At 47.1% G+C, this 24159-nt stretch overlaps 1 protein-coding gene across 1 annotated transcript in view; it reads left to right on the top strand.

Annotated features, from left to right (window-relative positions):
- Window positions 1-24159, top strand: part of NEMP1 (nuclear envelope integral membrane protein 1) — a 613931-nt gene that overhangs the window by 190844 nt on the left and 398928 nt on the right. The gene's annotated exons all lie outside the window — the stretch shown is intronic.

Genomic DNA, 24159 nt, shown 5'->3' with positions numbered 1-24159 from the left:
ACACAATCCCCAAGGATGGGAAACCGGAAACAGTTCTGAACTTTGGAAGACGGGAGGGAGTGACCCTCCCGGCCGTATTTATTAAAATATGAAACAAAATTAAACATTAAAATAACAGTTTCATATTATGTACAATTTCATTTCCACATTGCGATGTTTGGCTAACCTTAACATATTCACTAATACAAAGGTTCTCCTAGCCGAACTAACATCCTACAAAACATCTAACTTGAACTTTTGAAATTGTACATCCTAACGTTTAAGGGCCAACGGCAAGGTCGTAACCGGTGTCAAGATCCCTAACCAGAAATATCCCCCTCACTTGTGAGGGGCGACCGCACAGAGGTGTACCTCGAGTGCAACTACCAATTTCCCTTGACTTGACGGGGGCCCCAATAAACTCAACGCCACTTAAAGGTCGTCCGAGGACTCGTGTGAGGAATCTAGAAGGTAGCGTAGACCCCCCCCCCAAACCCCACACAATTTACCACATCTGCCGTCGCAGATGTCCTGGCCCCGGGAAATTCTCCGGGAGGGGGCTGTAGCCCCCCCTACCCAGGAAGGGGCCTTGACCGCCTTTCCTTTCCTTTCGGCGTCCCATCCTTAGAAGGGACCGCCTTCCCCGTTGAGGGGCCAATGGCCACCTCCTTCGAGTGCTCCCATCCGTACTGGGTGACGCCCACTCATAGGGATCTACCAATTAGTGCTCACCGATCATGACCTTACCGCCCGACCAAAATAAATACGACAGTTCTAAACTAAATGAATCTAAACTAAATGACTAAATTATTCAAAGACAGTTAAGCAACAATTTTATTAAAACATGCTACTGACCAACACTAGAGCCAGCTTACTTTATTTGCAAAACATACCACAAATTGACCATTTCTTTATTGCATATTCAAGGTTATCACGACAATAATCCGACCTGTAAAAAAAACAGTTACCACAACAAACTTTATTCAAAACCACTTGCTGACTTCAGGGGCTGGTGGGTGGGTCAAAATTGGCTCTTCGTTCCGTCTCGAGCTCACGTGCAGCGAGGTGGTGCAGCTTCAGAGCACAGGAACAAGAGGATGCTTCCTTGGCTTGTTGCTCCTTTTATCCGTCTTCAGGGCGGGCGTAAACCCGCCCCGGCCTGCCCCGAGGGCGTGGCCCGGCCGCGTCAGTGTCTAGGACAGCCCACTCCAGGGCGGGAAAAAGGCGCGCCCCGGCTACGCCGCTTCGGGCATACCAGCCGAGGCTCGCCTCCCGCCCAAGATGGCTTCCCGGGGGGATCGTGGTACTCCGCCATACGTTCGGGGGGACCGAATGGTCGCCCCTTTCCATATGGCCGAGATACCCGCCACCCCCTCTCAACACAATCCCCAAGGATGGGAAACCGGAAACAGTTCTGAACTTTGGAAGACGGGAGGGAGTGACCCTCCCGGCCGTATTTATTAAAATATGAAACAAAATTAAAACATTAAAATAACAGTTTCATATTATGTACAATTTCATTTCCACATTGCGATGTTTGGCTAACCTTAACATATTCACTAATACAAAGGTTCTCCTAGCCGAACTAACATCCTACAAAACATCTAACTTGAACTTTTGAAATTGTACATCCTAACGTTTAAGGGCCAACGGCAAGGTCGTAACCGGTGTCAAGATCCCTAACCAGAAATATCCCCCTCACTTGTGAGGGGCGACCGCACAGAGGTGTACCTCGAGTGCAACTACCAATTTCCCTTGACTTGACGGGGGCCCCAATAAACTCGACGCCACTTAAAGGTCGTCCGAGGACTCGTGTGAGGAATCTAGAAGGTAGCGTAGACCCCCCCCCCCAAACCCCACACAATTTACCACATCTGCCGTCGCAGATGTCCTGGCCCCGGGAAATTCTCCGGGAGGGGGCTGTAGCCCCCCCTACCCAGGAAGGGGCCTTGACCGCCTTTCCTTTCCTTTCGGCATCCCATCCTTAGAAGGGACCGCCTTCCCCGTTGAGGGGCCAATGGCCACCTCCTTCGAGCGCTCCCATCCGTACTGGGTGACGCCCACTCATAGGGATCTACCAATTAGTGCTCACCGATCATGACCTTACCGCCACAGGCCGGATAGTTGACCGGCTATCCGGACCCCCCACAACACTCCTACCTAAAGGTCATGTCTTAAAGTCTTTAGCCAAGCTATACAGTCTCCTATGAGTAACTCGTTCCCCACCCGGGACAAATGAACACCATCCCCCAAATACATACAGTCACCCGTAATACAACCATGCGAAATAGAATGCAGTGTATTGGAACGGAATAATCTACTCACTTTGTTATTAATTTTTCTCACCGAATGGTTTAAAGCAGAAACAGAAACAGCCCCCCGCCATACTTTACGTGGGATCATATGTGACCATGCAATCGTGCACCCTGGAACTCTCCTCGCCAACCAACTTACAGTGGAAAGCATCGCCTCAAGAAGAAGTCGTCTACCAGTGGTGACCAAATCATTACCCCCAAGATGTACTATGACTATAGACGCGGTGCATACTCAATACAGAACACCCTGGGTCTTATAAAAAAAGAGTGAGAGAGGAGTGAGTCAACCAGACGAAGCACACACTAGAGTACCAGTCTTCCGAGTGGGAGCGAGACGTCCTTCTACCAAGACCCATCAATCACCAAATGTGATGTCTCATCATCTGGGTTTAGGTATCATCCCATCAAGGAAAACCGATCTGTAATTTGATCGGAAAAAACCTTGACAAAGAGGAAGACTATGGGTTGACTGGTCACCCTACATAGTATTCGCTCACATCCAGAGACTCACTTACGGAGGTGAGAGGATCAGGAAGGTATAGGTAGAGAATGTGAAAATGTGCAGCGCAAAAATAAAGTAAACAAGTGGTGTTCTAAAAATGACTAAGGAGTACTTATAACTATTTTATTCATCAAGCCCCCTTGCCATTATTAAAAAGCAGAATGCTGACGCTTGTTGTTTCCAAGACGTCAAACAGTGTAAACGGTCGACATGTTTCTGCCCTCGCTAAGATCTACCTGTATCGGGGCATTCTTCAGGACCAAGCTATAAACAAGTACAGCTGCTGCTACAAAAAAAGTGAACAATATAATAGTGCAAAATAATATTCAAATACTCCACCGGTAATGTCCAAATTAAGTGGTTAGGGATACATTAACCGGAACCCATAACAATTGGGTGTCGCCCCCACCTCAACCTGGCACACTACTCAGGGAAGGGGGCCCCGCTCTATCCGTCGGTACCCCGGGCCGTAAGGAGTAATGACCTATTTTTGCGCTGCACATTTTCACATTCTCTACCTATACATTCCTGATCCTCTCACCTCCGTAAGTGAGTCTCTGGATGTGAGCGAATACTATGTAGGGTGACCAGTCAACCCATAGTCTTCCTCTTTGTCAAGGTTTTTTCCGATCAAATTACAGATCGGTTTTCCTTGATGGGATGATACCTAAACCCAGATGATGAGACATCACATTTGGTGATTGATGGGTCTTGGTAGAAGGACGTCTCGCTCCCACTCGGAAGACTGGTACTCTAGTGTGTGCTTCGTCTGGTTGACTCACTCCTCTCTAACTCTTTTTTTATAAGACCCAGGGTGTTCTGTATTGAGTATACATGTTAACAGGGGATATTCACCCTGCTGGTCTATAAAATTATCCCTTAGACCCCCCAGTAAGATATTTGTCGTGATATAGACGGCGGTGACCTCGTCCGCCCTAGCAAACCCTCAAAAAATGATTGAAACTGGTCAATACAGAGTCCGCCCCTTCCGTAGAAGGACACACTGTACCCGTATTCCCCAGCCACGTGATTCATGTCACCTGCCTTGAATACGTCCGCGGCTCGCCTCACGTATGAGTGGCCCACGACCCACACCTCCTTTTTCACAGCCGGTGAAGTATGACCGCTGGCCCGGTGTTGGGTCGACTGGATAGTCCGCCCCGCCTCGTAAGCTTGCGCAACTGAAACCAAACAAAAACAAGAAGCGTGAGTACATCGTTACAGCTTCACAACATGTGCAACCGCACATACCTCTTATAACAATTAGAGGACCAACGCCCCACACGTTTAATTTGTTCAACATTCAGACCCCTGGCTGTAGCCTCTGTAGCAGCCCCTATCCGAAAGGAATGGGTCCCAAACTCGCTCGGGTTCAAACCCGCAGCCGTAATTGACATCGCAAGCACCCGCTGAAACTGAAACCTCGTCAGTGGGGTGGCGTCAGCGTGTCTCAACAAGGTCCCCCCCCATGATGCCACCCGCTGTGCTAAATACTCCTCTACACAACTCACCGGGCACATGGAGGACCCGGGGATCCTTCGTATCATTATGCAGTCCCCCATTGAACCCTGGTCGGTCTTGGACTTGACAAACGAGACAGTCATTGTCTCCCCCCTGACTTGGACATGCTCTCGGCACAGTCCCCCCCTGGTATCCTGCTTGTTCCTTGCCACTAATTCGCTCACCCGCATAGCCCCATGGAATGCTAGCACAAAAGCGGCCCGGAATAATACTGCTTCATACTGGGATGAACATGTTGCAGGAAGCACAGCTAACAACAAAGCCAACCTATCCAGACCTATCGGGCGCCTATCATCTACCCTGCGACCCTCAAGGCGTTGCCACCCACGTAGCGCTTTCTGCACAACGAAAGACGCTGTCGGGTCCTGGATCCCATGAGCCCTAGCCATGAAGGAAATGGCGGCCCGATGCCTCTGGGCCGTAGCCACTGATTTGCCTGCATGACGTAAAGACAGCAGGAATTTCACTACCAACTCCTCCTGGCCCCAAAGCTCCCCTCTAGCTGCCCCCAAAAAGGCCCAATAGGAACGGAACGCCCCTTCATATGCCTTCCTTGTCCTGGGTGCTAAACTCTCTCCCACGAGGTTCTGTAGTTCGGGGCACCGAGAGACCAGAGAGCTTCGGGAAAGGGAGCTGCCACCGGGTCCGCTGTGGGCAGAAAACCCCAGAAGGCCTGCATACGAAAACGAGAAAGCGCATCAGCCGCCTGGTTCATCACCCCCGGGACATATCTTGCCTTAAATACTACATTCAATTGCATACATAATAACACAATTTCCTTGAGCAATCTCAGAATCCACTTGCATCGTGCTGCCTGGCTATTGATACACTCAACCACGGTCATGTTATCAGACCAGAATACCACAGAGTGATCTCTGAAACCTTCGGGCCAAGTTCTCAGGGCCACCAGAATGGGAAAAAGTTCAAGGAAAGCAATGTTACTTGTCAGACCACTCTCATGCCACCATGATGGCCATTTTTGTGCCGACCACTGAGTGCCGAATATGGCGCCAAAACCAATGCTCCCTGCTGAATCCGTCCACAGCCCCAGCTCCTCGGAGGACACGGCCGGTTTGTTCCAGACAATTCGGCCATTGAAATCCGCCAGAAATGCCAACCAAATGCGCATGTCCTGGCGAACCTCTGCCGAGAGCCTTGTGCGATGATGACCCTCCTTCAGGCCGACCATGGCTTGAGCGATCGAGCGAGAAAAGGGGCGGGCCATCGGTATAACTCTTAGGGCAAAATTCAACTGTCCCACCAATTGCTGTAGTTGATGCAGCCTAACCTTAGATTCACTTATACACATTTGCAGGGATGCCCTGAATCTTAACACTTTGTCCCCTGGTAGACGAAAACAACCTTCTTCCGAGTCGAGCTCGATCCCCAGAAACTCGAGACAAGTCGAGGGACCCACTGTCTTACCTGGTGCCAATGGCACACCAAACTGATTCATCAAGACACAAAATTCGGTCAAAGCCTGTCCACATTCCGGATCCTCGGCTGCCCCCAGAAACAAAAAGTCATCGAGATAATGCATAACATGTTGAAACCCCGTCTTCTTCGTGAAGACCCATTGCAAGAAACAACTGAACTTTTCAAAATAGGCACAAGATATAGAGCACCCCATTGGCATACACCTATCCATGTAATAGTGACCCTGGAACATGAAACCAAGAAGACGCTGGTCGTCTGGGTGTACCGGGAGCAACCGGAACGCTGACTCGATATCAGATTTAGCCATCAGCGCACCGGGCCCCAGGCGATTCAAAATGGCTACGGCCTCATCGAAGGATGCGTACCGCACCGAACACACTTCCGGGTCTATCGCATCGTTCACTGAAAGACCACGTGGGGCTGATAAGTTATGTATCAGCCGAAACTCCCCTGGGTCCTTCTTGGGGACCACCCCTAACGGGGAACAAACAAAGTTAGCCACTGGTGGCACATTAAATGGACCGGCGACTCGACCTCGAGCCACCTCCTTCCCGATCTTTTCTTGTACCACGGTCGTATGCTGTAAGACCGATATCTGGTTTTTACAAAGTGGCCTACCCTGAAACTCCCCCACTGGAATGCGGAAACCATATGAAAATCCGTTACGCAACACCCCAGCGGAAGCGTGATCCGGGTATTCGCTGAGCCAGGGATTCATCGCCATGGTATCAATCGGGGTAGGTAAAGGCGCCCCTCGGACTATGTCAGACCTGTTTGGCGCCTCCTCTACCCCCGTTATCACCCGTTTTGGCTCTGCACATGGACTCAGGATGGGATGATTGCCCACACCCCCCACATTCGTGCCTAAATTTGCATGACCCCTGGGGCCTAGTACATTTCCCTCTGTTAAAGTTCCAACAAACCCCCCTTTTATGTGCGTTGCCGGCTGGCCTCGAGTGATTGTCGTTACTCGTAACTGATCGAAAGGGCGTCCCCGCATATTGACGGGAGGATTCACCAACGTTACTTCCTATCAATGGCACCTTCAACATACCAGAATCCTCCATTTTGGACCAGGACACAGAATCATAACAATCCCAGGTTAAGTTTTTATCATGCTCTTTCGCTTTTCTGAAAACATTGTCGTAACAAAACCAATGATTGCCCTCGTGAGATACAGAGTACCCCATGATCCGTGACTGATAAATCGGCAATTCGTGCAGCAATTCGGGCCTACGTTCACCCAAGATGGATGTAAAAACCCCCCATGCCTTGCCCCAATTACCAATGTTTTCATTTACCTTAAAGGCGGCCATTTTTGCGCGCCAAACACTTGGATGCATGAGCTCTTTCTGGCTCTTAACATGTTCCATTTCATAATGGTCGGTAAGCAACGAGAAGATGTTTATATATTCCCCTGCCCATATTTTTTCTTTAATAGCCAGAGGGACATGTTGACCCAATTTTTCCCGCCGAGAGGGTGCCGATTCATCCCTCGCAATCGGCAATGGCCGCTTACCTGAACCGGAAGCTGTATCTGCGACTGAAACTGATGGCGATGGTGCCGTCGTCGCTTCCCTCGTTTCCCGCAGCTGCTTCATCAACACCTGCGCGTGGTCAGCCGTGGCGCCCTTGCTACCTTTACCCAACCACGCTGCTAATTGAGCTGCCAGCTCGGGCGGCATATCTTCCCCGGACACGGGAGTGACCACTACGGGAATCAGGTTCCCTTCCTCTGGCACAGGAGTGGGAGCTTCGAGTGGGGTACAGGGAACTGGGTTGTCTCCCCCAGGTACAGCCCTTCTGGGCCTCTTGCCTTTTCCTCCTGGAGCTGCTCCTGCCAGGGGACGTTTCGGCCCCCCTTCCCCGTCTTTCTCCGCCATTCGCTTCTTTAAGTCGGTCACCTCCTTCATGAGAACACGCAGCATCTGGTCGGTAGTCATTCGCTTTCCCGCCTTCTTAGGCATTCTCACGACAGAGTATCTGAAAAACAAACGAGAAAATTACAACGCTCAAAATTGGCTCTTCGTTCCGTCTCGAGCTCACGTGCAGCGAGGTGGTGCAGCTTCAGAGCACAGGAACAAGAGGATGCTTCCTTGGCTTGTTGCTCCTTTTATCCGTCTTCAGGGCGGGCGTAAACCCGCCCCGGCCTGCCCCGAGGGCGTGGCCCGGCCGCGTCAGTGTCTAGGACAGCCCACTCCAGGGCGGGAAAAAGGCGCGCCCCGGCTACGCCGCTTCGGGCATACCAGCCGAGGCTCGCCTCCCGCCCAAGATGGCTTCCCGGGGGGATCGTGGTACTCCGCCATACGTTCGGGGGGACCGAATGGTCGCCCCTTTCCAAAATCTCCCCCTACAATAATGCTAGAAAATGGGGGGATACCTGCTAGCACCACCTCGAGTAAGGCTATAGTGGGTGAAGTTTGACCTCCTGGGCAACCTCTAGCATAAATATTAAACAGCTGCATTGAGCTTCCAATATGGGAGCCCTTAGTGGAGATTTGTAGTATGTCCTACGATGGTAAAGTATGCGCAGTAAGTGCCCAATTCAAAGCCACACTAAACCATACGTGCAGTCCTCCCGATTGGCGACCTCTCCCTGAACTAATTGCCGGAATAAAGTGGGTGGAATATCCGCATTTATATAGGGGAGACATGCTCCATGTTTCCTTGAACATACAGATGTCGAACGTATCTATGAATTGGTTCCATTCTGGATTTGCCATATTTTTTTGAAGCCCCGCTATGTTCCAGGAAAACAATTTAATCATGTTTGTGTTTGTAACCCTCTCTGTGTGAACTACTTCTGAAGCTAGTCTTACAACTGCTGTTAGGGGATATTGAGCGTTGACCACTTCATTAGACCTTTCTTCCCCCGAGGAACAACCTCATCATTAATCTTCATAGCCTCCATATCTATAAGGCTTGTGGTGGAATTGGTCTGACCCTCGGGCTTGCACATATTGTGTGTTTGTCTTACACTATTCAGATAGTTATCCTTTAATGGTCAGTCTATGTTGTTTAGACCCAATGCGTCCTCGAGCCTAGATTTAGACCATAGAGGTGCATGTCTGATTTGTATGTTACAATTCCTAGGGGGGCATGTCCTACTAGGTTCTCTGCAATTGCTATGTTACCAAACTGTATCTCAATACAGTCTGTTGATGAACTAGGCAAGGAAATTCTTTTAACATTAATCATATCCTCCCTAATGACTGATCTGCACCCTCTCACGTGGCGAAGCCCGTGAATGGCTTTATTGCGTATGGATTCACTGTTCTCATAAGTGTTAGCAGCTCCAAGCTTGGTGACCCCGGTCATGTAGACAATACCACAAGGGGATCTGTATGGTGTGTTTATCTGTTTGTTACTCCAATTAGTTGTTTCAACCATGTCACTATAATATTTATTATCCCCCTGCAGGACCCTGCATTGTGATATTGACCCCCTCAATTTTGCTACTTCGGCATATGAGCCCGAGGTGTTTTGCCTGGTGGGCATTTTAGCCCGGGGGTTACGAGCTGGGATTTTGGGTCGTAACTCTACTACAGTTTTGGAGACACATAATGGAGCTGTTAGTGTATTGGGTTTAGATAGGGCCGCTCCTGCTGTTTGGTTTGGTGGGGCCGATCGCAAGATAGGGGCTTTTACCAGGTTGTACACTAACACTGGGTGTAGAGTGTTTGTTATGTGTAGTTCCTCCCGTTTTGTAAAGTCCATCATGAATTTCTTAATAATAGCTATATCCCTTTCCAGGCTTTCCATTTTCATCATGATTAAATTATTAAAATTCAAACATCTGGAGCATTCACCTGGACTATTCACAGCCTCCACAGTCCCCCCAGCCCTTGCGATAAGACCTCACTTAATTCCCTGGATTCCCCTTCCAACACTGAAAAGCGATTAGTACAAGTGATGCCAATTTCACATGCTATCACCTGCGAGGACCTGTCTATATTCCCAGTTGATATAGCTGGAAGTTCGGCATTAGCACTCATGTTTGCCCCTCTTAATGCCTCTGTAACATTTACCTCAATGGGGCAAGCAGGGTTAGAATGCATATCATCTACTGAGCACTTGGATGTTGGTCTTTTAGAAAAAATAGCTGGGATCACTTTGCTCTTTATCTGCAGTAAACCGTCGACCAGGGGATCAGGGTTATCCACATTTCTTAAGGATGGGGCCGTCAATAGAATGTCCTCAAAGTCTTCAACAATAGATTCGATGCTTGACATAACACAATTAGCGGCAGCATGTAGCGACTTTTTTGACTTCTTCCTTTTTTTAGTTGTAATGGCAAGTGCTCCCCCCCCCTCCGTTACCTTCCTTTTACCCATTGCTAGCTACAACTTTCCCTGGTAAATGGGATAATATCCAACAACTCGAAGGTGGCCCAACACTATCTTGTGTATCAGGGAGCAGTCAACTTGACGAACAAGCACAGTACCTTTTTTTTTTATATGGGTGGTTCAAGTTCTCACATGTAAGGGGCGGGGCCCTGCCCTGCCTCGGTCTGCCTAGGACAGCCGCAGATGGCCCCGCCCTTGTCCCGGACTTCTCCCGGCGCGCTCCCGGAAGGGGCCCGGCGGAGCCAGCCCGGCCGGAGGAGTGAGTGGAGCAAAGCCCCTACCCACAGGTGCTGCCACAGGAATGCGGGGCTCGGCGGAGCCAAGCCCGGCCAAGATGATGAAGCAGAGCAATGCCCGGCCCTCAGGAGCAAGTACAAGCAACAGGTAAAGTTCCCCTATTAGTTCTAAGCTCAGAAACTGTTCGACCACCCCAACACCTCGTCTGAAGCCATACTGAGCTACAGATAAGATGTTCTTTTCTTCTACCCATTGCTCTAGCCTGGCCAACAGCATTCTTGCCATTACTTTAGAAGAAGAGCCAAGCAAAGATATTGATACAGAAAAGGGGGTGGTGATGAACAGAGTGTCTGAATTAAGCAGACCACTCTTACCCAGTCCACTGCACCATCCCAGCTCAGAACCGGTCTATATGCAAATCAGTCTGTCCCTGGCCCAGTGCATCATGGGAACAGGGCAGACTAAACTACCAAGCCAATTCTTCACCAGAAAGGAGACCAGCTACCGGGGACCGGTTTCTGGCATTTCAGCCGTCTTCGGCCCGGCTTGCTTGAATCCTGATGGTGCAGTGAGAAAGGGACTCATGTCTGAGTATACCCTGCCACACCTATTGTGTCCAAAAACGATACAGAAAAGGGGGTGGTGATGAACAGAGTGTCTGAATTAAGCAGACCACTCTTACCCAGTCCAAAGATCAGGGCTTGATCCATCACCATTATTTATCTCACTGCACCATCCCAGCTCAGAACCTGGCTATATGCAAATCAGTCTGTCCCTGGCCCAGTGCATCATGGGAACAGGGCAGACTAAACTACCAAGCCAATTCTTCACCAGAAAGGAGACAAGCTACCGGGGGTCCTGATGGTGCAGTGAGAAAGGGATTCATGTCTGAGTATACCCTGCCACACCTATAGTGTTCACCATAAGCGTGGAAGGGTATACTCAGATGTGAGTCCCTAGCTCATTGCACCATCAGGATTCAAGCAAGCCGGGCCGAAGACAGCTGAAATGCCAGAAACCGGTCCCCGGTAGCTTGTTTCCTTCCCAGTATAAGAATTGGCTTGGTAGTTTGGTCTACCCTGTTCCCATGATGCACTGGGCCAGGGTCAGACTAATTTGCATATAGCCAAGTTCTGGCTCTGAAGTCCAGTAAAGAGGTTCCCGCGAAGCGGGAGCTGCGAGCACCTTTATGCACCTCCGGGTGTGAGAGAATGGCGGCAGCGCCTCTTGGCGCGGTAATCAGGCAAAGCAGCGTGGGCTCTAAAGTCCAGTAAATATACTCACATAGAAATCTATATGCTAGTCAATCTTTTCTAAGTCTACACATATACTTTATGCACAGTAGCACTAGGGTTTCCTTACTCTTCATTTTCTTTTGAGAATCCCTTTTTTCCTTGAACATGTTTAAATGCTTGGAAATATTGTGTAGCAAGTGGGAGAAGTAACATTTGAAAAACATGTTTCACTGTTGAGTAATCTCTTCATCTATGCCATCTCCGAAATTCCTTCCTATTCCCACTCTGGAAACAAATTTACTCCACCTCTTGTGAGAAGTGAATCTTAAATTGTTCCCCGGGTGGAAATTGGCAGAGAAAGTGTTTGTGGACAGTTACAAACTCACAAGTTTGCTGGCACACATATACTTTGTAAGGCAATAAAGCCCTTAAAATGTCTCTTCATACCCACATAAAAATATTTATTCACATACCGCCTGATTCATCATCAAACCGTTTTGCGAGTCTCTAATAGAGAATCATAAGGAATCTCTATTAGAGACTCGCAAAACGGTATTCATGTAGGAATCGCAAAAGAAAATGCGATTCCTACAAATTCCTTATTTGAGATTAGCAAATTGCTAATCGCAAATAAGGAAAAACTCCCCATTCATTCCTATGGGCCAAAAGGCCCATAGGAATGAATGGGGAGTATTCCTTATTTGCGATTAGCAATTTGCTAATCTCTAATAAGATAGCGATTTGAAGGGTGCCAGGGGTGTCCAAAGGACACCCTGTAGCACCCCTTAAATGCACATTTGAACAGGTGTTGCGCACACACATGTCCAAAGGACATGTGTGTGTGTAACATGCAAAAGAAAAAAATGCACTAAAGTGCTTTTTACTCTTTTTTCGCAATTTACCACCAAGTCAGACTTGGTGGTAAATTGCGACCAAATATTGCTATTTTGCATTTTCAAATTGGTTGATGAATTGGATTTAAGGAATCTCTATTAGAGATTCCTTAAATCCAATTCCTCGAAAACATGCAATTTCTTAAATAGAGACTTTTGCTTTTGGGATGATGAATCCCAAAAGCAAAAATTGCACTTGCAAAGGGCCAGATTCTCAGAATCTGGCCCTTTGCGAGCGCAATTATGCTTGATGAATCAGGCTGATAGATATCTGCATGTTTTTTAATCTTTTTCCAAGTGTACACATGTACTTTGTGCGCATTAGCACTTTGTCTTTCTTTGAATTGAGATAAATGTATGCCATATAGACCAGGCCATTACATAGCCATAATTGTGATGGATAGGTGCACATATTTCCAAGATAAAATACAATGTAGTTCTCTTTGAGTTACACATTTGTAATATAGTGCTTAATCTGATAGACGCTTACTGTTAAAGAAATAATGATAATATGGTACTCTTAATTATGGATAAATTAACATGAACTTTTTCAATACAACATGACGTGAGCATCGATAACACCATCAAGACTAAGCATGGGCGCAAAATCTGTTCCGCTCGCGGTTTTTCGGCAAATTCGCGATCCGCGTATTCCCTTGAATTTGCCGAAAATCCGCGAGCGGAACGGATCCGGGGGGCAAAAGTTCAAGCTTCAAGCTTGTAACTATTTTAGAACGGCGCCGGCAAGCTGCCAGCACCATTCTAAAATAGTTACTAAGTTAGCTTCAACAGGAAGCACTAATAGATAAAATGCAGGTGCTCGAGCACGTGCTTTATTTTATCTAATAGTGCTTCCTGATGAAGCTAACTTAGTAACTATTTTAGAATGGCGCTGGCAGCTTGCTGGCGCCATTCTAAAACAAAACAGGAGTGGGGCAGAGGGCAGAAGGTCACAGAGTGGGGCAGAGGGCAGAAGGGCACAGCAACAAGTGGGGCAGAGGGCAGCAGGGCACAACAACAAGTGGGGCAGAGGGCAGAAGGGCACAACAACGAGTGGGGCGGAGGGCAGAATGGCACAAGAACGAGTGGGGCAGAGGGCAGAAGGGCGCATCGCGGTCTCGCACAAAAAAAACCCCAGCGAACACGCAAAGCGCCCCGCGAACACGCCAAGCGCCTCGCGAACATGCAAAAATAAAAAAAAACGCAAATTCGTGAATTTTGCGGATCGCAAATTCGCAAATCCGCGGATCGCGAATTCGCAAAATTTGCCCATCAAGACCATGCGCACAATCCACTCAGGCTCTCCGTCAGACCCATTCCCGCACCACGTCTTCAACAGAGCAAGCAGCTCCATTGAACCCCACCTGCGCAACGTCATCAATCTCTCCCTCGAGACCGCGACCTTCCCAGAGATCTGGAAACACGCCAGGATCAACGACCTAATCAAACAAGCATTTGCAATGCAATAGGTCTCGCATTAGGAAAGTTTGAGCTATTGGTATTGTAAATGACAAATTTTGTATTTATGTGTTGGTTTTGAAAATAGCTAAATTAATAGCTTTGTCATTTACAATGCCAATAGTTTTAGCTTTCGCAAATGTGACACCTATAGCATTTGTAATGCAATATGTGTTGTATTTACGTGACTTAGATGTATTGAAATTACAAATAACAAAGGCATTTTTTTTAATAATTAATACTTAAATAAAAGTTATTGTAATGTATAATGGCAATAGCTTAAACTTTTGTAAATAACTTTTGTGAAGAATATGTTTGTGACATTTGTAACATTTGTAATAAAGCTTAAAACATTGAGAGAACATATTTGAACCAGTTGTTGTTGAATGGTTGCACAGATTGATGCTGTGGTGGCGCTGAGTGATGTTGTGGTGGCGACAAGTGATGCTGTGGCGTTCAGTGATGCTGTGGTAGCGCATAGTGATGTTGTGGTGCCCCTGAGTGATGCAGTGGTGCCCTGGAGTGATGCTGTTGTTGTGCGATAGATAGTTAGAGTGAGGGTGATAGATAGCTAGAGGGAGGAGGAAAGATAGATAGAGTGAGGGCGATAGATAGATAGAGGGAGGGCAATAGATAAAGGGAGGGAGGGCAATAGATAGAAGAAGGGAGGGCGATAGAGGGAGGGCGATAGATAGATAGATAGAGGAAGGGTGATAGATAGAGTGAGGGAGGGCGATAGATAGAGTGAGAGCGATAGATAGATAGATAGGCAGATAGATAGAGTGAGGGCGATAGATAGATGTTTTATATAGCTCGAACTGGGCGATGGATAGAGTGAGGGTGATAGATGGAGTGAGGGCGATAGATAGAGTGAGGGTGATAGATAGATGTTTTATATAGCGCAAACTGGGCGATGGATAGAGTGAGGGTGATATATAGAGTGAGGGCGATTGATAGAGAGAGTGAGGGCGATAGATAGATAGACAGATAGATAGAGTGAGGGCGATAGATAGATAGATAGATAGATAGATAGATAGATAGATAGAGTGAGGGCGATAGATAGAGTGATGTCGATAGATAGATAGAGTGAAGGCGATAGATAGATAGAGTGAGGGCAACAGATAGATAGTGAGGGCAATAGATAGAGTGAGGGTGATAGATAGAGTGAGGTGATAGATAGAGTGAGGGTGATTGATAGATAGATAGATAGAGTGAGGGCGATAGAGTGAAGGAGATAGATAGATAGAGTGAGGGCGATAGAGTGAGGGAAATAGACAGATAGATAGATAGATAGATAGAGGGGGATGTAGAGAGAGGGGTGTAGAGAGAGAGTGGGGTGTAGAGAGAGAGGGGTGTAGAGAGAGTGGGGTGTAGAGAGAGGGGTGTAGAGAGAGGGGTGTAGAAAGAGTGGGGTGCAGAGAGAGTGGGGTGCAGAGAGAGTGGGGTGCAGAGAGAGTGGGGTGCAGAGAGAGTGGGGTGCAGATAGAGTGGGGTGCAGAGAGAGGGCTGTAGAGAGAGGGGTGTAGAGAGAGGGGTGCAGAGAGAGGGGTGCAGAGAGAGGGGTGTAGAGAGAGGGGTGTAGAGAGAGAGGGGTGTAGAGAGAGAGGGGTGTAGAGAGAGAGGGGTGTAGAGAGAGAGGGGTGTAGAGAGAGAGGGTTCTAGAGAGAGAGGGGTGTAGAGAGAGAGAGGGGTGTAGAGAGAGAGGGGTGTAGAGAGAAAGGGGTGTAGAGAGAGGGGGCAGAGTGAGGGGGTAGAGAGAGAGGGGGTGTAGAGAGAAAGGGGTGTAGAGAGAGAGGGGTAGAGAGAGAGGGGTGTAGAGAGAGAGAGGGGTGTTGAAAGAGAGAGGGGTGTAAAGAGAGAGGGTGTAAAGAGAGGGGTGTAGAGAGAGGGTTGTAGAGAGCTGTGCCCCTGGGGGTCAATTTGACACTAAGAAGGGTGCTAACGGTGGGTCAGGGGGAGGGGGGCATTCAAAGGTTATGGAGCAGACACAAGGGCACAAATCTCATTCAGTGGGTCCTGTGGGTCAATGTGACACTAAGAAGGTTGCTAACGGTGGGCCCTGGGGGTCAATGACACACTAAGAAGGTTGCTAACAGTGGGTCATGGGGGGGCGGGGTATTCAAAGGATAGAAGCAGACATCCTTATAAAAGCGATAAAAATAGCACGTATCACTGGTGTCAATTTATATTTAAATCAAGATAAGGAAAACTGACAAGTGTGTAATATGTCCCGTGTTCAGTTTGCACACCTAACCATTAACAATAATAATGCGTGTAGTGCTTGCTCTCATAACGCTACTAGTAGTAGCGGTCACTGTTGCCCAAAATAATGGTACTTCTTTTATAGGCTAGAGGGAGAGGAAAGGCAGAGCAAGAGTAGGGAGGATACATATGAACCCAAGACGTGCAGGTTGCACACTGATTTCAGTAGTGAGCTCTTAACACTGAGCTAGATTCTGACCCATTGGGCGTCCCTGCTCCATCATTTGAAGCAAGTTGTCCTGGATGCTTTCCAGATTTGCACCGCCTGTAACTACTGCATGAATAGGGATGCTGCTCGTCCCTTTCAAGCTGCTTGCACTTGTTTTAAACACTTTACGTTCGTATGAGCTGATTTGCACGGTCCGTACCATTCGTCCGCCCTATAAATGAAAAAAGCAGGTATGACATTAAGGGCTAGATGTAGGTAATTCCCATTTACAGACTCTTAAATACCGAATTTTACTGATTCGGTATTTAAGAGTCTGTAAATGGGAAGGGGGCAGATGTAGGTAATTTTAAAATCTGAATTACCCAATCTGTAGAATTCGGTATTTACCGATTGTGTAAATACTGGATCGTTATTTCCCATTGATTCCTATGGGCTTTGAAGCCCATAGGAGTCAATGGGAAATACTGATTCTGTATTTACAGAATCGGTAAATACCGAATCCTGCAAGGGTGCAGGGGGTGTCACTTTGACACCCTCTAGTACCCCAAGTACAGGCTTGTGTGACATGTGGCACACATACATGCCCTAAGGGCATATCTGTGTGTCATATTGCACAGGTGTGCATGCACAGATGTGCATACACACCTGAATTCGGTATTTTACCACCCAATGGGATTGGGTGGTAAAATACCGACTCTTAAGGGCCTGTGGCACTGTAAACTGTGCCACCGACATTTGTAATTACAGAATCGGTATATTTACCGATTCGGTAATTTACCGAATCGGTAATGTTACAGAAACGGTAAATATAGCGATTCTGTAATTTTCAGCCCCCTACATCTGAAAACCCTAATACCGGTCGGAAACGGACGAAATCTGCCGCTTCCGACCGGTATTAGGGCTCCTACATCTGGCCCTAGGTGTCCTAGCGCATATACAGACAAACATACAGAAATAATGAGTGCGTGCAATAATAGCACATTAAAGGTAAACGGTTGGCTTTGCCGACAAAGAGAAGCACTGTCACGCTGTTCCCCTCCCAACTTCCAGTGACTGGCGAGTTAAGAGATGAAGGGGAGGTGGAGGGCATTGACTAATGGCAGCAACGGGTGAGGAAACAGTGGAAATGACAAGGGGACGAGGGGAGGAATGCCAGACGGGTGCAAGGGAAGCGGCCAACAGCGAAGAGAAAGAGACGTGCAGTAATAAGCGCTCTGACATCTTCGGGTGAAGTCTGCGCTATATAAAAACACATAAAATAAATAAATAAAAGGAAGGTAGTGATTCCTAATGGTGAGTGTAGGAGGGAGCCTTGTGACAGATGTTGAGAGCCTTAAAAAGCTGAATTGATATGGGTAAGCAAAGATTTGAGTGAAAATGTATTTAAGAGTACGTGCGGGAGGGAATGAGAGTGCCCTGTGTGCGTGCTGTGGCGGGGTGGGCGGGGGAGCTGCAGTCTTTGAAGTCTGATGCCTAGGCACAGACAAATGGTGGTGCGCGATGTGCACGAGGGGGGCGGGGAGCGGCAGCCTTTGATGTCTGATGCCGAGGCACAGACAAATGGTGGTGTGTTATGTGGCTGGTGTGCACGCGCCTGTCTCACATGAACTGTATGGGATCCGCAGCCATTTTGGTAGACTTTTCTTTTCCACTTACTATAATTCTCGCCAGCAATGCACAAGCGCATTGGCAGGCGAGACCTAAAAACCTAAGGCAGACCCAAGAGACCTCAAGAACTTCCGGCCCATTTCTCTGCTCCCCTTCCCAGCCAAGGTCATCGAGAAAGCCGTCAACAGGCAGCTAACCCGATACCTCGAAGAAAACAGAATCCCCACCCTTCCCAGTAAGTGTTCTGCAGCAACCACAGCACAGAGACTGCCCTCATCGCCGCCACCGACGACATTAGGACCCTGCTGGACAATGGCGAGACCGCAGCACTCATCCTCCTAGACCTTTCTGCCGCTTTGACACCATCTGCCATCGCACACTACGCGCACGCCTCGACGCCGCAGGGGTCCGAGACAAGGCTCTGGATTGGATCACCTCCTTCCTCTCCGGCAGAACCCAGAGCGTCCCCCTCCCCCCATTCCGTTACAAAGCCTCCGAGATCATCTGCAGTGTACCCCAGGGATCCTCCCTCAGCCCGACGCTGTTCAACATTTACATGGTCCCGCTCGCACACGTAGCCCGACAGCACAACCTCAACATAATCTCCTACGCCGATGACACTCAGCTGATCCTCTCCCTCACCAAGGACCCCATCACCGCCAAAGCCAACCTCCACGAAGGAATGAAGGCCGTCGCCGACTGGATGAAGACCAGCCATCTGAAGCTGAACTCGGACAAGACGGAGGTCCTCCTCCTCAGCTCCAACTCTTCAGCCTGGGACGACTCCTGGTGGTTGACGGCACTGGGGGCAGCCCCGACACCCACCGACCACGCACGCAAGCTGGGAATCATCCTCGACTCAACGCTCTCTATGACTAAGCAAGTCAACGCTGTCTCCTCCTCCTGCTTCAACATTCTCTGCATGCTCCGCAAGATCTACGGATGGATCCCGACAGATGCAAGAAAGACAGTCACCCAGGCCCTCGTCAGCAGCAGACTCGACTAAAGAAACGCACTCTACACGTGAGCCCCGACCAAGCTCAACAAACGACTACGATGTATTCAAAATGCTTCGGCACGAATGATCCTTGATGTACCACGCCACGGTCACATCACCCCCCACCTGAGAAACCTGCACTGGCTCCCGGTCAACAAGAGGATATCCTTCAAGCTCCTCATCCACACACACAAGGCACTCCACAAGACCGGCCCAGCCTACCTCAACAGACAGCTCTCCTTCTACTTCCTTAACCACCAGCTCCGCTCTGCCGACCTCTCACTCGCCACTGTCCCGCACCTCCAAAGAACAACCACCGGTGAGAGATCCTTCTCCCACCTCGCCGCCAAGACATGGAATACCCTCCCACCGAACCTACGACAGACGCAAGACCTGCTGACCTTCAGGAGGGTACTCAAGACCTGGCTGTTTGATCAGTAGCGCCCCCCCAGCGCCTTCAGACCCTCACAGGTATGTAGTGCGCTTTACAAATGATTGATTGATTGATTGATTGATTGATTGATGTGACTCTGTGATAGAAGAAGCGCACATGTCCAAAATACACCAAAATGTGGTCCTCATTGTGTTGGATAAAAACACACAATTGTGACACACATCTTTATACAATCCTCATTGTGATGGGAAAAACACCAATCTCTGTAATAGGCAGCATAATATTTCTTGTGACAGATAAAGGCATACAAACCTGTTGTACACAATTTAATATGGTTCTTAGTTACACCACTGCCTATAGGACCGTAGGTCACATTTAAATAGGAGCTATTGTAAAGCACCAAAGAGCACAATCTTGTGACACACAGTATGAAATGGTTTTCAGTGTCCAGAACAAACGTTCATATGCTTGAAACATATAAAGTTGTGGCAGTGTGTATTACATGTTTAAAATGGCAACACAAAACTGTAACATGCGTCATGATGTGCTCCTTTTTGCAATGGATAAAAGCTCACATGCTATACACGTGGTCACATGAATTGCATAACACAATGCAGTCTTCATTGTGATGGATAAAAATATGTGTGAGATATTGTTTTCAGAGTGAGGTGTTATAGCGCAGAATTAAAACACGCACTGTGATGTAATTCATATTCATTGACAACAGAGGGGACCAGTCTCTCACAGGAATACACATGCAATGAGGAACAGGTTTGTTTCTATTAGGTATCTTAAGACATCAGGTGCTCGATGCACATGATGAACTCAAATGAATTTGTAACTGTGTCACAAGGTAGAGGATGACATATTGGAGGAGATTCCATACTCCCCGGTGACTATGGTGAATGAGGCACTCTTCCTCTGTGTGCAGGATTTTTCTCTGGTCTGTCCCTTTAAGGAACAGGACTCTGAAACCCAAGAAGAAGGTGGTCAGCAAGTCCGGAAGACGTCTCTGCCCCCTGACCAATGGGGAGAGAGAGCCCCGCTGATGAAAGCGGAAATGGATGTTGGAACGGATGCTGAGGAAGAAGTGAGACCTAAAGAACGCGGAGAGAGCCAGGTGAACCAGAGCGCGTGATGGAGAAATGGGACCTCATCGCCTGCAACAAGTGGGGAGGTAACCCCTGCAGAGGAGGAGTCGCCAGGAGGCCAACCGTTTCACGCTTCGCTCTGCCACGCTCTAGGAGGAATGTGGCTGAACAAGGTACAGTCCGGCTGCGGGCTGCTCACGGGCACTGGGCTGGAAGGCACCAAAGTAAGTAGAGGACACACCTCTGCTAAACCGGTGGGTTAACCGGACTACACTTGGTGGTGGTGGCTTCTTTGAGTGTGGTGATACTCCCTGTACTGGCCCTCTACACTTCTACATATTGTCGATGTTCCGACGTTCACCAGTGGTTTTCTGACCGAGGAACATACGAGTCCATGACTGACCTGGTGGCCTCATAAGAGGAAGAACGGAAGCAGTATTCATACCTAACCTCTACTAGCTGTGTAAACAGACGAACTCGGACGTGAAAAATAAAAACATATTCAAACCATACCTAATAAAAGGGATAAAAGAATAAAGTCGCACGTTGATTCCTTCCGGGGCTTAACCCCTTCCTTGACGACCCGGTGACAAAAATATAATGTAATATAATCCTATTTGTGATTGAAAGAAGTTTATTCTTGGCAACAGTAGTTTAGATAATAGCACATCTCTGCAACAGGCCTAGTGGTGTCGTCCTTGCAGTGCTAGGAAAAAGCTCTGATATGTAACACACAACAACATACAATCCTCGTTGCGATGGATAAAAACAAACAATTGTGATGCACACCAAGACTTGATTCAAAGTATAATAGTAGCTCACTTATATAACTCCCCAAAACACCTGTAACATTCCAAGCTATGGTCATTGTGCAGGGTATGAGCAATCCACTGGAAAGATTGTGATTGTGACCCTGCTGTGATTCATGTAGACAAACACCTTTATACCCCTTCATCATTGGCTCAATTCCCAAAACCAAGTGCTTTGTTTAGTATCATCATTTTGGATTACAGAGCAAGCTGCTTTTTAATTCACAAAGGTTGTCTTGTTGACTATTATCTTATAGCTACAGAGGATATATTTCAAGGAGTAGGCTTCATTTTCATTTGAGAATTCCATTTTCCCTTGAACAAGTTTACATGCTTACATTTCTGAAAATATTACAAAGCAAGTAGAAGTAATAACATTTGAAAAACATTTTCCCCTGTCAAGTAATCCCTTCAGCTATGCCATCTACAATTTTTAGTCTGATTCCTTTCACTTTCCATCCTGGAAACAGATTTAATCCGGCACTTGTAGAAGTGAATCTCAGATTGTTCCCTGGGTGGGAATGGGCTGAAGAATTGTTTGGGGACAGTTACAAAGTAACACATTTGGAGGCACACAACTAGTTTGCAGAGCAACAAAGCCCTGTGAAGATCACTTTCCACACACACAAAAATGTTTGCTCACATTCAATAGTCATCTTTTTCCAAGTGTACATATATGCTTGTTCACATTAGCCTCTGTGCTTTTTTGTGATGGATCGTTCGATGGATGATGCATGTCCTATGGACCAGGCTGTATAGAGCCGTCATTGTGATGGATAAGTGCATGCATTTCCAAAGTACAATACAATATAGTTTTTTTTGTTACTCAAGGTCATACACTTTACTAATACACAGCATAATGTTATACATGCTTTCTGTTAAAGGAATAGGTGATAACACTAATTCACATTAATGTGGTACTTTTAATGATGGCTAAATTACCATGAACTTTTTCAATACAATATGATGTCACTCTGTGATGGAAGAAGCACACTTGTCTAAAATGCACCAAAATGTGTCCTCATTGTGTTGGATAAAAACACACAGTTGTGACACACATCTTGATACGGTCCTCATTGTGATGGATAAAAACACTAACCTCTGTAATAGGCAGCATATTATTTCCTGTGGCAGATAAAGGCACACAACATTAGCCCTTGGGATTTTTTGTGATGGTGATAAATTCATGTCCTACGGACCAGGCCTGCATAGAGCAGTCAGTGTGATGGTAAAATGCATTAATTTCCAAGATAAAATACAATATAGTTTTCTGAGTTACCTAAGATCATACACATGACAACTAAACAGCATATTGTTAAAGCATCTTACTGTTAAAGGAGCTTTCTGTTAAAGGAATATGCGAAAACACTGAATCACATTAATGTGGTATTTTTAATGATAGCTACATTATCATGAATTTGCGCAATGCAACATGATATTTCTCTGTGATAGAAGCACACATGGCTAAAATGCCCCAAAATATGGTCCTCATTGCATTGGATAAAAACATGCAATTGTGACACATCTTGATAAGGTCCTCATTGTGAAGGATAAAAACACCAACCTCTCTAATAGGCAGCATATTTCCTCTGGCAGATAAAGACATTCAAACCTGTCTCACACAATTTAATATGGTCCTCAGTTTAACCCTTATGGTGCACATAGGAGCATAATCTCAATATCTCAACACAATTCTGTAACATGCGTCATGATGTGCCCTTTTTTGCAATACATAAAAACTCATATGCTATACACATGGTCCCATGAATATTCGCCTACCACGATATAGTCCTCATTCTGATGCATAAAAACATGCATGTGATTTTTTTCTTTCAGAGTGCAGTGTAATAGCACACAGAGTTAAAACATGCAGTGTGATGCTGTTATGAGTTTGATGGACTACTCTTCATAAACAATTCATATTTACTGACACCAGAGGGGAACAGTCTCTCACTGGAATGCAGTCTTAATGAGGAACAGGTCTGTGTCTATGAAGTATCTTAAGGCAGCCTTATGATCGTTTGCAAGCACATCACAAATTCTCTGCAATGAATTACAAATGAAGAGGTAAACCATCAGGCAGTTTTAGTGCACCTCATGATATTGCCCTCTTGGTGATGGTTAACCCCTTCCATGCTCATGACGAACCCCAGCCGTCACGCACTACGGTGCTCGTGTGCTGATGACGGCTGGGGTTCGTCACGGCCCGCCCCTGTTCGTGCTGTTTACAGCACACCAGGGGAATCGCGGCCGCATCGAAGGGGTTAAAGCAGGCACATCTTTGTAAAACAGTGCATGAGATTGTCCTCTGTTATACATAGATACTGTCTCATATTACTAACAGAATTCATGATGTGCTACTTAATGTGATGTATCAAGGCAAACAATCTTGTAACACTTAAAGGCATCTAGTGATCATTGTACTTAATAAACCCACATTAATTTGTAATATACAATGTAATATAATCCTATATGTGATGGAAAGAAGTTCATTCTTGGTAACAGTAGTTTAGATAATAGCACAACTCTGCAACAGGCCTAGTGGTGTCGTCCTCGCAGTGCTAGGAAAAAGCTCAGATATGTAACACACAGTATCATACGGTCCTTGTTGCGATGGATAAAAACAAGCAATTGTGATGCACACCAACACTTGATTCAAAGTATAATAGTAGCTTACTCATATAACACCCCAAAACACCTGTAACATTCCAAGCTATGGTCATTGTGCAGGGTATGAGCAAAGCACTGGAAAGATTGTGATTGTGACCCTGCTGTGACTCATGTAGTCAAACCGCTTCATACCCTTTAATCATTGGCTCTATTCACAACACCAAGTGCTTCGTTTATTATCATCATTTTGGATACAGAGCAAGCTGCTTTTTAATTCACAAAAGTTGTCTTGTTGA

This window comes from Lissotriton vulgaris, chromosome 1_1 (assembly GCF_964263255.1).
Source record: "Lissotriton vulgaris chromosome 1_1, aLisVul1.2, whole genome shotgun sequence".
NCBI lineage: Eukaryota > Metazoa > Chordata > Amphibia > Caudata > Salamandridae > Lissotriton > Lissotriton vulgaris.
Note: the sequence above shows the minus strand (reverse complement) of the source record. Positions and strands in the feature narration are given on the sequence as shown.